General features: G+C 41.3%; 1 protein-coding gene across 2 annotated transcripts in view; it reads right to left on the bottom strand.

The window, feature by feature from the left end:
* Positions 1 to 13,030, bottom strand: part of znf385c (zinc finger protein 385C) — a 203,017-nt gene that overhangs the window by 177,447 nt on the left and 12,540 nt on the right. The window contains exon 1 of one of the 2 annotated variants that reach the window (XM_049562476.1): positions 688 to 761. The exons of the other annotated variant lie outside the window; for it this stretch is intronic. The gene's annotated coding sequence lies outside the window, so the exon portion shown is untranslated. Of the gene's footprint in view, positions 1 to 687; positions 762 to 13,030 lie in introns of those variants that run through there. 2 annotated transcript variants of the gene reach the window in all.

Raw genomic sequence — 13,030 nt, forward strand, 5'->3', positions numbered from 1 at the left:
AAGTGGAAAATACTATTGAATAAAATCATAACTCAGGATGAGAGCATGGTGTTGGGTACAGAGGAGGATGGAGTACATGGGTGAAGCAAATGTTGCCATTATCAACCCACAGCTGACTCAATATGAGTAACTTGTACAGCTGTTTAAGGATATCCTTCCTTATTTATGGTTGGAATATTCTAACAAGGTAACAAAAATAAAAACATCCTTAAATCCATGTTACACTGATATAGCATCCCTCCTTAGAGGCTTTATGGTAATCTTTGGTATTTTTTCTGCTGTCAAAATTTGTGTTTGATTTCAACTGATTTATTCATGAAATTGATATATTAGTTTATATCTTACTTCATCACTCGTTAAACAGTTTGAAAGCATTTTATCCTAACAGGACGACAAGTGTGGAGAAGGGGGATTATACGTCTGGTGCTGCTGATGCGCAATTACGCAAAACGTCTAAAACTCATTTTATCCACAAGCTGCGCGCAGTTAATTCAGCGAAACGAGATGAGTTGAAATTTAACTTTACAAAACCACGTTTAATTCACTCCCGTCATTCAGAACTCTGCAGAACTACACACCTGAAACTATCGCATCCGGATCAATTTCAGCCAAATCCAAACTTTTGCAGGGACAGCACTCTTCCACACGCGTGACAATACAACAAGATATGACAGCGCTTTGTCTTACCGGTCCCGTTCCGTTTCTGACTTTCCCGGTGCTCGTCCGTGCCCAGCAACAGTGGAAACAGATTGTTACAGACTGGCTGCCAACGCAAAAAAGCAGAGCTGTCCAGTGCAGCGGTTTGGTCAAGTCACACACCGTTATACAAACTGAGGCCGGAAGTGTGTTTTAACAATAAAGGCGTGGACGTGCTCGCACTGATGGAGAGGCAGCTGTTACACTACAGCTGTTCATTTGAATTAACTTTTTGGAGGTCAAAGAAATACGCTGCAGTTCGCGTTTCTCTTACATGTTTTTTTTTATAGTCGAAGTTAGGCTGTAATTTACATTTAGCACTTTTAGACAAACCCTCTTTAAGTCAGCCAGTTGTTGCGGGAACTTTAGGAAAACTTGTTCAAAGTACATACATATCATACAGCTCAACTTTTAAATATGTATATAAGACCTATTTTATTTTCATTTGCGTGCTTACTTTAGGACACAAAACCCATGAAGTTAATTGAGTCTTATTTTGAAATGCAAGACCGGATGTCCTCGCTCTTTTTATGAGTGTTGCTTGACTCTGGTCAGTTCACACTGACCCGTTGGTCTCCAGCAGCTCATCACGGACCTAAATTGTTCTTTACACTCGTGACTGTAGGCTAATTAAGTCTGGTAATATTTATATTATCACCTTAATTACATTAAAAGGATATAAAATGTGACAAAACTGTTGTTGTTGTTGTTGTTGTTGTTGTTGTTGTTGTTTGGGTCATACCACTCATCTAAATGTAATATGGCTTCACAAATATTTGCCACCACAAATAGGAGACTGACACCATGGGGATTTTGTGAGTTTTAATTATTTTCTATGTGAGAATACAAATCAGCCCACATATTATTGTTTTTCTTTGTGGACACTTATGTGGCAGCACCTCACAGACAGCATAATATTTGACCCTGTACTGTTCTGGCATGCTGATCAGCTTTAAAAGTGAATACTATTGGTAAAATCTAATCTGACAGACAGTGTATAGTCTACTCAATGAGGTGTTTATGCTGGCAGATTTGAACAGTTTCCCAGACTCCAAAATAGTTACTGCAGGGACAATAAACATCCCACAGTGCCAGCCTTGTTCTTTTCATCCAAGAAAAACATTGTTTCATGTGAAGAGGTTGCTGATGATACTCGGCGGTTTTATGGACTTTTTTTATACTTCTTTTGTTCCATTAAATTCTATTTTCCTGATAACTTTATACTGATTTTTATCTAGTATGATTAACAGAAAGGCCAATTGCCTTGATTATAATATGCTGGGGCCCTTTACAGGGTGACAAACTGGCGGAAATGCATGGAACAGGTTGTCACCAGTGAGGTGATGGATACTCTTGGCTCTCCTATTTATGAGCACTAGATATGTCCTTCTTCATGCAAATGTGCTGGCACTCGAACAAGCGGTGATCATAAAAATAACCCACAGTCAAGAACATGGGGACCATACTGAATGAAACACAACACCGTCGTCTCATCCCACTAACACCAGCCGTTAGCACCTCTGACTAAGATGCCTTAAAAGTCTTTAATTCATTAATGTAGATTTTTATTATTTGCATTTACATGTTCAGCATTTGGAGAATAAGCCATACCAGATGCATGGCTCCTTTCTCTCATTTGACCAACTTTACTTCATATTTAGTTTCAGTGCCAGTGCTAGTCCTCTCCGCCTACATACAGAGCCGCTGGTAATGGCTGAAGGGCAGAATGTAAGCCAGATTCAAAGCCCTGAGTGGTATCTGACTGGTCACTGTCCAAACTTTGCACCCCATCAACCAGCATGCACCTGCCTTACAGACCACACTGCTGGTGCAGCTTGCCCTTTTAGTGCTGACAGTGCTGGTTATAGACTGCTTGTAGTGGTAAATAAAGGAGATGGGTAAACTGTGACCTTTGTCCAGTTGTCTTCATAAACAACAATCTCTTATTTATTTTAAGTCTTCAAAACAGAGACTTTAAATTATGCTTGTTGTCCCTTAAAGGAAAAGTTTGACAATTTGGGAAATACATTTTTGCTTTCTTGCTGAGAGTTAGATGAGATGATTGACCACTTCTATGTCTGTATGGTAAATATGAAGCTACAACACAGCCAGCAGCCAGCTAACTTAGCTTAGCACAAAGACTGAAAACAGCTAGCCTCGCTATGTCCAAAGGGAAAGTAATCTGCTTATATTAGCCCCTCTAAAGCTAATCAAAACATAATATCTTGTGTTTAAGTCATACAAAAATCAAAGAGTACTGTCAAAATGACAACTACCAGGTAATGAACCAGACCATTTCTTGGCTGGGACAAGTAACTTCCTGGCATCTTTGCTAGTTACATATTAGAGTGGTACAGGGATGGCGTTTATTTGTAGGCTAAGGAGATTATCATGGCCCTGGTTCCCTCAGAAAAAGCCAATAGAATTTTTTCATTGGATTTTGGATTAATGCAGAAAATCAATGGCAAACTAAAGTCTACTTTTAACCTTCACAAATGCACACCACCGTTATAATTTTCTAAGCATAAATGCAATCACCAGAGGTAAAAAGCTAACATTCGGCTATAAAGTAACTACACCATGTTCGCATGAAATCAGTGTTGCTACCACAACTTCCAACAACCCAGCTTCAAAATTCAGAGGTGGGGTATTTACTCAGGTATTTTATCTTGTAGAACAAAACATGAGAGTCTCTCAAAAGCTTGTGTTAACCACAGACCTTATTTCAGGCATCTAAAACCCTTTCAAAAAACTCACTGACTTCAAGAATCGGACTATAGGACTCATTTCTGCAGCACTCCATAACTGCTCCCGGGCAAGAAATAGTCCAGCACATAACCAATCCAGCTAACTGTTGCTTTTACACTTCAGTTTTTGCTCTAATATATATATATATATCATGTGTTAATTAGAGAGCTTTAGAGGTCCTGGTAGGCAGATTTTGTCACTGCAGGTCAGCACAAGGTCAAGTGTTACCCCGTTTCCAGTCTTTGTGCCAAGCTAAGTCAGCTGCCTGCTGGCTGTAGCTTCATATTCACCATGCAGACTTAACACTGGTATCAATCTCCTTATCTAAATCTCAGAAAACAAATTAAACAATCACATTTACCAAAATGACGAACTATTGATTTAAAGTTTTATTAAAATGTAATGTCATCAATTTGTATGTTAGAATAAATAGCTAAATACCTCTATTCTGTAAGCCAAGAAAACTGATTTCTTCTTATTAAATGCCTTTGGTCTGGACTTGTGTTTCTTCTTGTGGTTTCTATATCTGTAGGCAAACATATATTCTCTCTCTGTCTAGTGGATAAATGTCCATTGGTCTGTAGAACTGTACAGTAAAATCCATAAATCTTGACAGGCCTCTATAGCCTCTTAAACTCCCACTCCCACTGTTCTCAACAACCTGTCCATGCGTCAACCTGGTTTCCACAGCAACTGAAGTGGCAAGCTGTGTCCATCCGACATGAACTTTAAAAACCCATCTTTAAATGGAGCCTTTGATGGACCGGAGTGACTGAAGTTGAAAACGAAAGAAACAAAAGAAAGGCGTGTGAAGCAACAATGGCACTTCAGGCAGTTGATTAACTTCAGCATGAGTGCAGCCAAAGTGGCATGCATGAAGAAGAAAAAAAGGAATATGGAAATGGTTTTTAAAAAAATGGCTGACAAGGGAGGAATGCATGAAAACTGCATTTCCATTTAGATTTGACATTTACTTTGGATTGCCACACATTTATGTTGACCATCCATAACGTCTGCCTCTGTCCAACACTGTATCTAAGAGGTTGTGAATGTATGTCTAATTATATAAAACACAGAACAGATAGACACTGCATGGTCTTTAAAAATGGAATTCTGTTGCCTTTTGGTATTAAAGGAATATAAATAACCTCTGGAGCTCATTTTATTCATGAATGCATCTTAAAGCTGAAGACCACTCTAAAATCATTATACACTGTGTTATGCGCTTTCTTTTGCCAGTGTCTAAAGGTGAATGTTTCCTCTTCATAATGAAATGTCCTTGCTTTTATAGACTTTTTTGACACATTCAGTCCTGTACCTTGTGAATGAAGACATTTCTCTGTAGTGGTATTTCATGGTTTTGTATAAAGTACCACTTCAATGTGACTGTTGCATATCCGGCTGCTGCACTGTAATGACACTAAGCTTGCTGTGAGATAAGTCATGGATTTAATGTACCTCTGTATAAAAGAAACGAGAGGCCACTCAAAATTCCATAACCCACTGCAACATGAGTTATGGTTCACTTGAGCTCTTTCTCCAAGTAGGGGGATGCTGCTGCTACGTTTGTGGTCACTTGCCCTTGGCATTTGTTTTAATTAGAAGGGTCCAGAGGGATTACCATGGAGCTAATTATGTTGGCTGGCCATTGAGGCAGTGATGGCAAAAAAGGCTGGTACAAACGAGAGGGCAGCACACAGACTTAGGTAAAAGGATAAAAGGCGAAGACACATCAAAACAAGTTTCAGCGGAGAAGACACTGCATTACAGTTACCTCGGACATTTATTGACTTCCTGGAGAAGAAATTGCTTAATAATCTGCACCACAGACACTGTCAGTCAGACTTTGGCTGCCCATCTTGGCTCAATCAATTTTCTAGATGCCTGCAGTGGGACAGATTCATATGTGACTGACAGTTACCAAATGAAGAATCACTGCTAAATGCAGAGGGGTATGGGAAGGGGGAAGCTGTTGCTTTGATATGAAAAAAAGTTCAGCATAATAAAAATGGATAAATCTACATATTGTTAGTTATAATGATAAGATAGAGTATATCGGGCCAATGTTAACATTTTATTAAATATCAAATATTGGCCAGTCAGTGCCAATTTTATTTTTATATCTCATTTATTTGATGTCCAGAGTTGAATGTTCAACTATAAATCAAGGCATAATTTCAAGATGGAGTTTTTGCCAAACTATTCCCTACCATCAAACAGATTTTGTGAGTAAAAGATTTAAAGACCACCTTGCCTTGGTGGTGGTTTCAATACAAAGAGCTATACCTTTTCTTGATTGTAGGTAAAGATGGTTGTTAATCTTGAGGCTTTTTTTTTTTTTTTTTTTTTTTTGAGAAAAAAATTATAGTTAACGTTTCTGAAATGTCACAATCTGTCATGATGAATTTGTGATAAGCACCTCTCTCAAACTTCTCAGTGTTTTGGAGTGAGTGCAGTTAAAATCACTTGATTAAATATTTGAAGGCTAATCAGTGGCTGATTGGATTAGTATGCGCACTGAAAACCTTTACACATCACAGCAGTGTCCCAGTGCAATTGAAATGACTGCTCTTTTTTCAGTATTTGTTTTTTTCTTCCTTTCTTTTTTCAGGTTTTGGAATATGCTAAATCACAGGGATATTACTGCAAGGGTATTAAATGACACATTCAAAGCACAACAGGAGAGAGAGCCATATGCTAACAGCACCTGTAGCCTAACTGTCTACAACATTTCTAACTTGACACTTAACCTCCCAGTGCTGCCAGTGACTTTCATAGTATTTTTCCCAGTGAGGGAGACACGGCACCAGGAACAAAGCCTTCCAACTCTTACACTATCACTACATGCTATCAGATTTTTATTCCACAGGGAGGATGAGGAAGCAAAAGCTATACATATTAATAAGTAGAAATGCCTGGGACGGCACGGTGGTGTGGTGGTTAGCACTCTCGCCTCACAGCAAGAGGGTTGCCGGTTCGATCCTGGGCATGGGAGCCCTTCTGTGCGGAGTTTGCATGTTCTCCCCGTGTCAGCGTGGGTTCTCTCCGGGCTCTCCGGGCACTCTGGCTTCCTCTCACAGCCCAAAGACATGCAGATTGGGGACTAGGTTAATTGGTAACTCTAAATTGTCCATAGGTGTGAATGTGAGCGTGAATGGTTGTTTGTCTCTATGTGTCAGCCCTGTGATAGTCTGGCGGCCTGTCCAGGGTGTACCCTGCCTCTTGCCCGATGTCTGCTGGGATAGGCTCCAGCCCCCCCGCGACCCTCAAGAGGATGAAGCGGTTAGAAGATGAATGAATGAATGAAAAGTAGAAATGCCTATTCCCACACCTTTTACACAGAGGAGTCTGCTGCTGAGTTGAGCCACTGTCAGTTTACCAGGAAGCTCACCCTCTGGCATATATAGCTTATGCGAGCAAATTTCAATGTGCAACCTCTAAAAATAGTTTATTGGACAAAGTCTGTTAAACAGTTTAAATGCAGCTCTCATCTTCTGGGTCTGGGTCTTGGAAATGACCCTGCATGAGAGTCCAGAAAAGCACTTCAATTTGTAGAGACTGGGTTTTTTTTTTTTACTCCTGAACCTACATTATAGATGATTGCCTACTGAGTCTCAACAGGATTAATCATCAAAGTGATGCACAGGAGCCATCTTCACACTTCCTCACTGTTACTTTCTGTTAAACTAAGGGGAAATTTAGAAGTTTTACCCCTCCCTGTGAAACAATATTTAATTAAAAGCTTGTCTCTTTGCTCTTTTTTTATGTCTATAATTGGATACCTGTGTATTGAATTCAAGAAGATGATACATGTATATTTATTTCAATAAGACATAATCAAAAAACACAGGATGCAGTGTTAAACAATCCCTTGTGCCAATAGGTAGTGAGCACTTACATTAGATTCACCTTGCTGCTGGGAGTGGCAGATGGTTGACAGGTGGGGGTTTTCAATGGACAACCTCCATCCTTACCATTTTGCTGTTTTGTCTACTACATATATGGAGTGCTCAATGGTGGATTGTGGGATCCCAGAACCCCCTCTTTTTCCCGTTCTGTTTTTGAGATCTCTTGATGTTATGTTGATGTTTTTGGAGCTAAATAAGGGTCCTTCTGCTTGAGCCATATCCACTGGCTGCTTCTTTTAGCCACCTCTGAGATTGATCTATGGCCTGGCTGTAGATTCTTACTTCCTTCAGCAGTCTGATGGTAGAAGATACCACAAAACCTCTGTTTCCCACTGCGACCAGAAAGACTTTGGTATTCCAGCCACAGTCTTCTGCTTTTGCTGCCAGTTATTCATAGCATAGATTCGTATGCTGGTTGGCCTTCTTGTGCAAGTCCTCCCATGGAACTTTGAGCTCTATGATAAAAGCAGTCTTCAGTGAAAGCGATAAGAGTACCAAATCTGTCCTAAGACTGGTGAAAACAATGTCCAGTGGAAAGATTTCTTGCCAGACGATATCCATCAGTACATTCGCAGGCCATGAATAGTGTTCTGTTTTGGGCTTGGTAGAACGATGTTTAGGCCTTTCTTGTCCTTGAATTAAAGTTGTTGCCTTTAGGGATTGTCGCTATCTGGGCAAGGAGTGGGTCGCCCCCCGCTTGATCTCAGAGCTGATGCCAGGCTCTTGAGGACCTGATTTTGCCCACAGGTGTAGTGGCCTTGTGTGAAGCTGGTCATGATGTGTTTGAGAGTTGCTGGAGTTGGGCAGAGGGCACAGGTTGGATTCTTACCGAACCACTGATGGAGATTCTTTGATGATGGAAACACATATGTAGCTCTGATGATAAAGCTAATTTAGGCTCCGATTTTCCATAAATCTGTCCAGCTGATCTTTCTCCTCCCCACATCTTCCCATCACATCCACTGCTCCAGTTTTGCGTGGAAGACAGTTTTTTTTTTTATTTATTTCTTGCTGTCTTCTCCTGTTGGCGCACCTCCTCGGCTACCAACTTCCTCCTGCTGTGGCCTTGGGCAAAGTTGATTTGCTTGCTGCCAGGCCAAAGCCTCCTCCTTCCAACTGGACATACCCAACAATGTCTCTGGCTCAGGGCTTATGTAGTTTGATGTACTGCGTTGGATGGTATTAATTTTTGCCCAGTAATAGGGAAGTTGTGGCATTGCTGTCAGTCTTGTCTCTAGGCTCCTTTAGTGTAATCTGAAGCCTTGCTTTAACGTCCTTCGATTAGGTTAGGTTCTTTAATGTCCCCAGGGGGATAATTGTTTTCACACATCAGTCAGGTTGGTTTCAGGGCAGCATACACAACATATAACAGATAACAGATAACAGACCCTCTTCCCACATATTCCCCAGATAACAAATAACCCTCTCCCACACATACTACAGAAAACCATATAAACATAAACATGACATAGACAGTGTACAGGGGTGAAATATTAAATCTACATGTTTTTGTTTAGGGCTGTGATGGCTGAGGGGACAAAACTTCTTTTAAAATGGGCTTTTTTCCAGTCCAGTACCATGTATCTGCGGCCAGATGGGAGAAGTAGGAAGTACGATTACTCTGCAAGACTAGTAAAAGGTAGTCCAAGGACCCCTCTGCCGTTGAGGCTGCTGTTGCTTGGAAGTTGAGGGACACTGCCCCATTTTTTTTTTCTTCAGTGTATGAGGTAATGGTTCACTTCATCCTCTCCATGGTTGTTACTGGGACCTCAGACAGTGAGTGGCCACATTATTCAGGGGAGTGGGTCAAGGCATCAGAGCTTCAGTCTCTCTGGCAACAGGATCTTGCTGATGTTCTCCAGACTCTTCTACCTTAGTTGCTGGCCCTGCTCTTCCTGTCCTTGAGGCTCTTATTGTACCATCTGTCCAGGCTTTGACAGATCATCACTGGGTCATCACTGATGCAGAACTTTGTGTCTCTAAGCACTTCCTTAACTGTGGAGATGCTTCAGCATTTGTTTTGCTTTATTTTCATCCAGGGCCACAAGAAGTTCTCCTGCAGCTTTCCAAGTAGCCGCTTGGTACATGATACAGTAGTTAGTGGTCAGTGTTGTCATGTTGTCCATGTATGCCCTGATAGGTGGAAGAAGGAGCCAAGTCTTAGTTTTTTCACTGCCCACTACCAATCTTGCGGCCCTGATGAAGACTTCCATGGCCATTGTAAAGGCTAGGGGTGAGATTGTGCAGCCTGCCATGATGCCTACCTCAAAGCACTGCCATGTTGTAGTCAAGTTGGCTGTTTTGAAGCATTTGCAGGTCTTGGAAGTAGGTCGTTACCAGCATACTTATGGGTTTTGGTACTTCTAAAATGCTGAAAGATTCCAAGTTCCAAGTTCCAAGCAGAATTGAGTCGTATATGTTGATCAGGTCAAGAAAGTTCACAGAAAGGTCACTTTTGTACTTCATGGCTACTTGGATGTGATGCCAAATCATGCTTGTATGCTCTGAGCAACCAGACAACCCTGTAATTCCTACTTTCAATAGGTGTATCAACATATTTTTTTCTTTCCAAGTAAATGGACAGCCTCTGTGCTATGCTAAACTGTGCTGCAAATTGAGTGGAATTGATTAATGTCTGACGCATCTTTTCTTTCTGAATAAGCACACCACCAGCCCTTCACAGCACATTGGTTATTACATGCTTTTGCCACACTATGATCACAGAAATGGTCATTCTTAATATTTATATTTCCAGTTGTGGTTATAGGGTTTTAAATAAACCAGACCTTGGCCTTAACAGAAGAGAGTGAATCACCAAATGATCATCATGTAAAAATATTTTCTATGCCTGTATAGCCTTGGGAGGATACTGAATGAGAAGTATGCAGTGAATGGTAGGATAAAATTAATAAAGACCCCAGTAATAGTGGACATATTGATATCTCATTTTCACCCATATCAGCACATCTTGGCCTATTCAAAAGTAATGAAACAGTCATAGCTCATGAACCCGCAGCCTCACTTAATTACACAGCAGAGACAGAGGGTGAGATTTATAGGAAAGAAAATGCATAGATAAGTTGAATACATTTGCGTCTTTACCAAGTTTCTCATTATGGTGACATTGTTATGCTATGAAAGAAAGACACAGAAGAAGTAATATATTCTAGCACTCGTAGCTCAGCAAAGGCGTCATTTGTAGGAAATGAGGCTGCTCATAATCATGGTCTATTAGGTGCATCTACTGATATAATCTGTCCTCCTTTGGCTACACAGCCACATGGAAATCATTTAGGCTATTTTCTTCCAGTTTCTCCTGAATTCTGTCTGTCTGATGATCTTCTGATAAGTTCTCCTAGCAATGTGGTAACATTTTCATCAAGAAAACTAGGTGATTTGCACAATTATATCAGGAGAGAAAAAGTGTGGGAGATAGAAAGCATATAGAACAGCGAAGAGCCCCCACACGGTGTCTATAATTGCAATTCAAATCACTTAACACAATTCTAATATTTTTGTTGCGATGTTCCATTTTTGTGTTTTGCTTTCTTGCCATGCCTGCATGGGTTTGTGCTTGGACTTCCTCCCTCAGTCTGAAGACACGCAGGTCCAGTGAAGTGGAAACTCAGTGGAAACTGCCTGTAGGTGTGAGTGTGAATTTGTTCGTCTGTGTGGTGGTCCTGTGATGGACAAGCAACCTGCCCAAGGTGTTATCCTGCTTTTTTGGCCACACTAACAGCATGGCTCACAAAATGACAATGCTGGTCCAAACTGCAATATTTCAGTAACTACTGGATGAATTGCTGTTAAAATTTGTACGGGCATTTATGGCCCCCAGACAATAAATCCTAATGATTTTGGTACTACTCTGACTTCTCATCTAGCGCCATTTACATTTTTAATAATAACTTTGGTTTATGGGTAAATACCTGCAAAACTTATGACATTCCCATCAGCCTCAGCTATACCTTGTGTACTCTGTGTTAACTGGCAAATGCTAGAATGCTATCACACTAAATTAAGGTGCTGAACATGGTAAACATAACACTTGCTTAACATCAACCTGCTATCATTGTCATTGTAAGCATGTTAGCATTTAGCTCAAAGCACCACTGCACCAAATACCTAGTTCACACTGCATGACTTTAGTCTTGTCTTCTCACTTGCAGACAGTTTTTGGAGCTTCCAGACAAACGCCCCTGACCAAAGGAAATTCAGCATTGGTTTGGCATTTGCAAATTGGCACCCAAGTGTTATGTGTGAATGCATCACAGACACGCCCCAGACATCTAGCAGGCTAAATATCTGGACCTGTTGGGGACCTTGTCTGCAAGCTACAGCAAATGGGAGCAGAGGTTGAGGAGAGGTACAAGGACTGAGCGCTGTGGCGCTCTCCAAGGTGGGTGTTTGTGTGTTTGAGAGGGAGAGAGTGTGTTACAGACTGGGGGAAGGAGAAGGTGTGCATAATGGTCATGGAAGTTATTATAACCCCTAATGTTTCTGGGAGTTATTAATAACCTGTGATATTTTTAAGCGCCTGCCCAACCCCTGGTTAAGCGTCGACCTGTGCATCACAGGACATACTTACTGAGATCCATCTTCATCTTCTTCTAACCGCTTCATCCTCTTGAGGGTCGCGGGGGGGCTGGAGCCTATCCCAGCTGACATCAGGCGAGAGGCAGGGTACACCCTGGACAGGTCGCCAGACTATTGCAGGGCTGACACATAGAGACAAACAACCATTCACGCTCACATTCACACCTATGGACAATTTAGAGTTATCAATTAACCTAGTCCCCAATCTGCATGTCTTTGGACTGTGGGAGGAAGCCGGAGTGCCCGGAGAGAACCCACGCTGACACGGGGAGAACATGCAAACTCCGCACAGAAGGGCTCCCACGCCCGGGATCGAACCGGCAACCCTCTTGCTGTGAGGAGAGAGTGCTAACCACCACACCACCGTGCCGCCCCCTTACTGAGATTCCTTCTTGTGAAAGATCTTGTATTGTGTGACCCGTGACACCAGTCAGTCATGTAGAGTGAAAACCACAACAACTGCAAGACTCCCGATTTCAAGACAGAAAGTTGTGTAGTGTGAACAGAACAGCGATCTAATGATTCTGAAAGTTGTGTAGTGTGAGCTTAGCTTAAAGGGAACCACAAGATGTTATTTCCATGGCACAGAGCTACTCTCTCTCAAAGTCAGAAACCAGAGAAGTCAGTCTCAAACATGTGACCACTTTTATTTGTGGTGTCATAGGGTGTACAGTCTTGAACTGCTCCATAGACAATGTATGGGAGTCTAATTTTTTTGGATCCACCATTTGTTTTCTTTTTTATACCTAAATGAGCTTTATTCGACTGGAGTGTTCTCAGTTCTCAAACAGAAAATGTACCCATATACTCACATATGCTCTCAGTGTCACTAGAACATTTTTCACTGTTCACTGTCTATGGAGCAGCTCCTCATAGACCTCATACCCTATGACACCAAAAATTTGAGTTTTGGCTCTCTAGCTTTTACATTTAGAAGACATTTGATAATTTTAGACTATATTTTTGGTCTGTCTTAGATCACAGGAAAAAACATGTATGAATTCTGAAAATTTAAGTAAAGGCTCGCAGACCTGTCGACGTGGCTGTAGACTGCAGGTATGGCAAATACATCTAGTTCACTA

This window comes from Epinephelus fuscoguttatus, linkage group LG19, assembly GCF_011397635.1.
Source record: "Epinephelus fuscoguttatus linkage group LG19, E.fuscoguttatus.final_Chr_v1".
Taxonomy (NCBI): Eukaryota; Metazoa; Chordata; class Actinopteri; order Perciformes; family Serranidae; genus Epinephelus; species Epinephelus fuscoguttatus.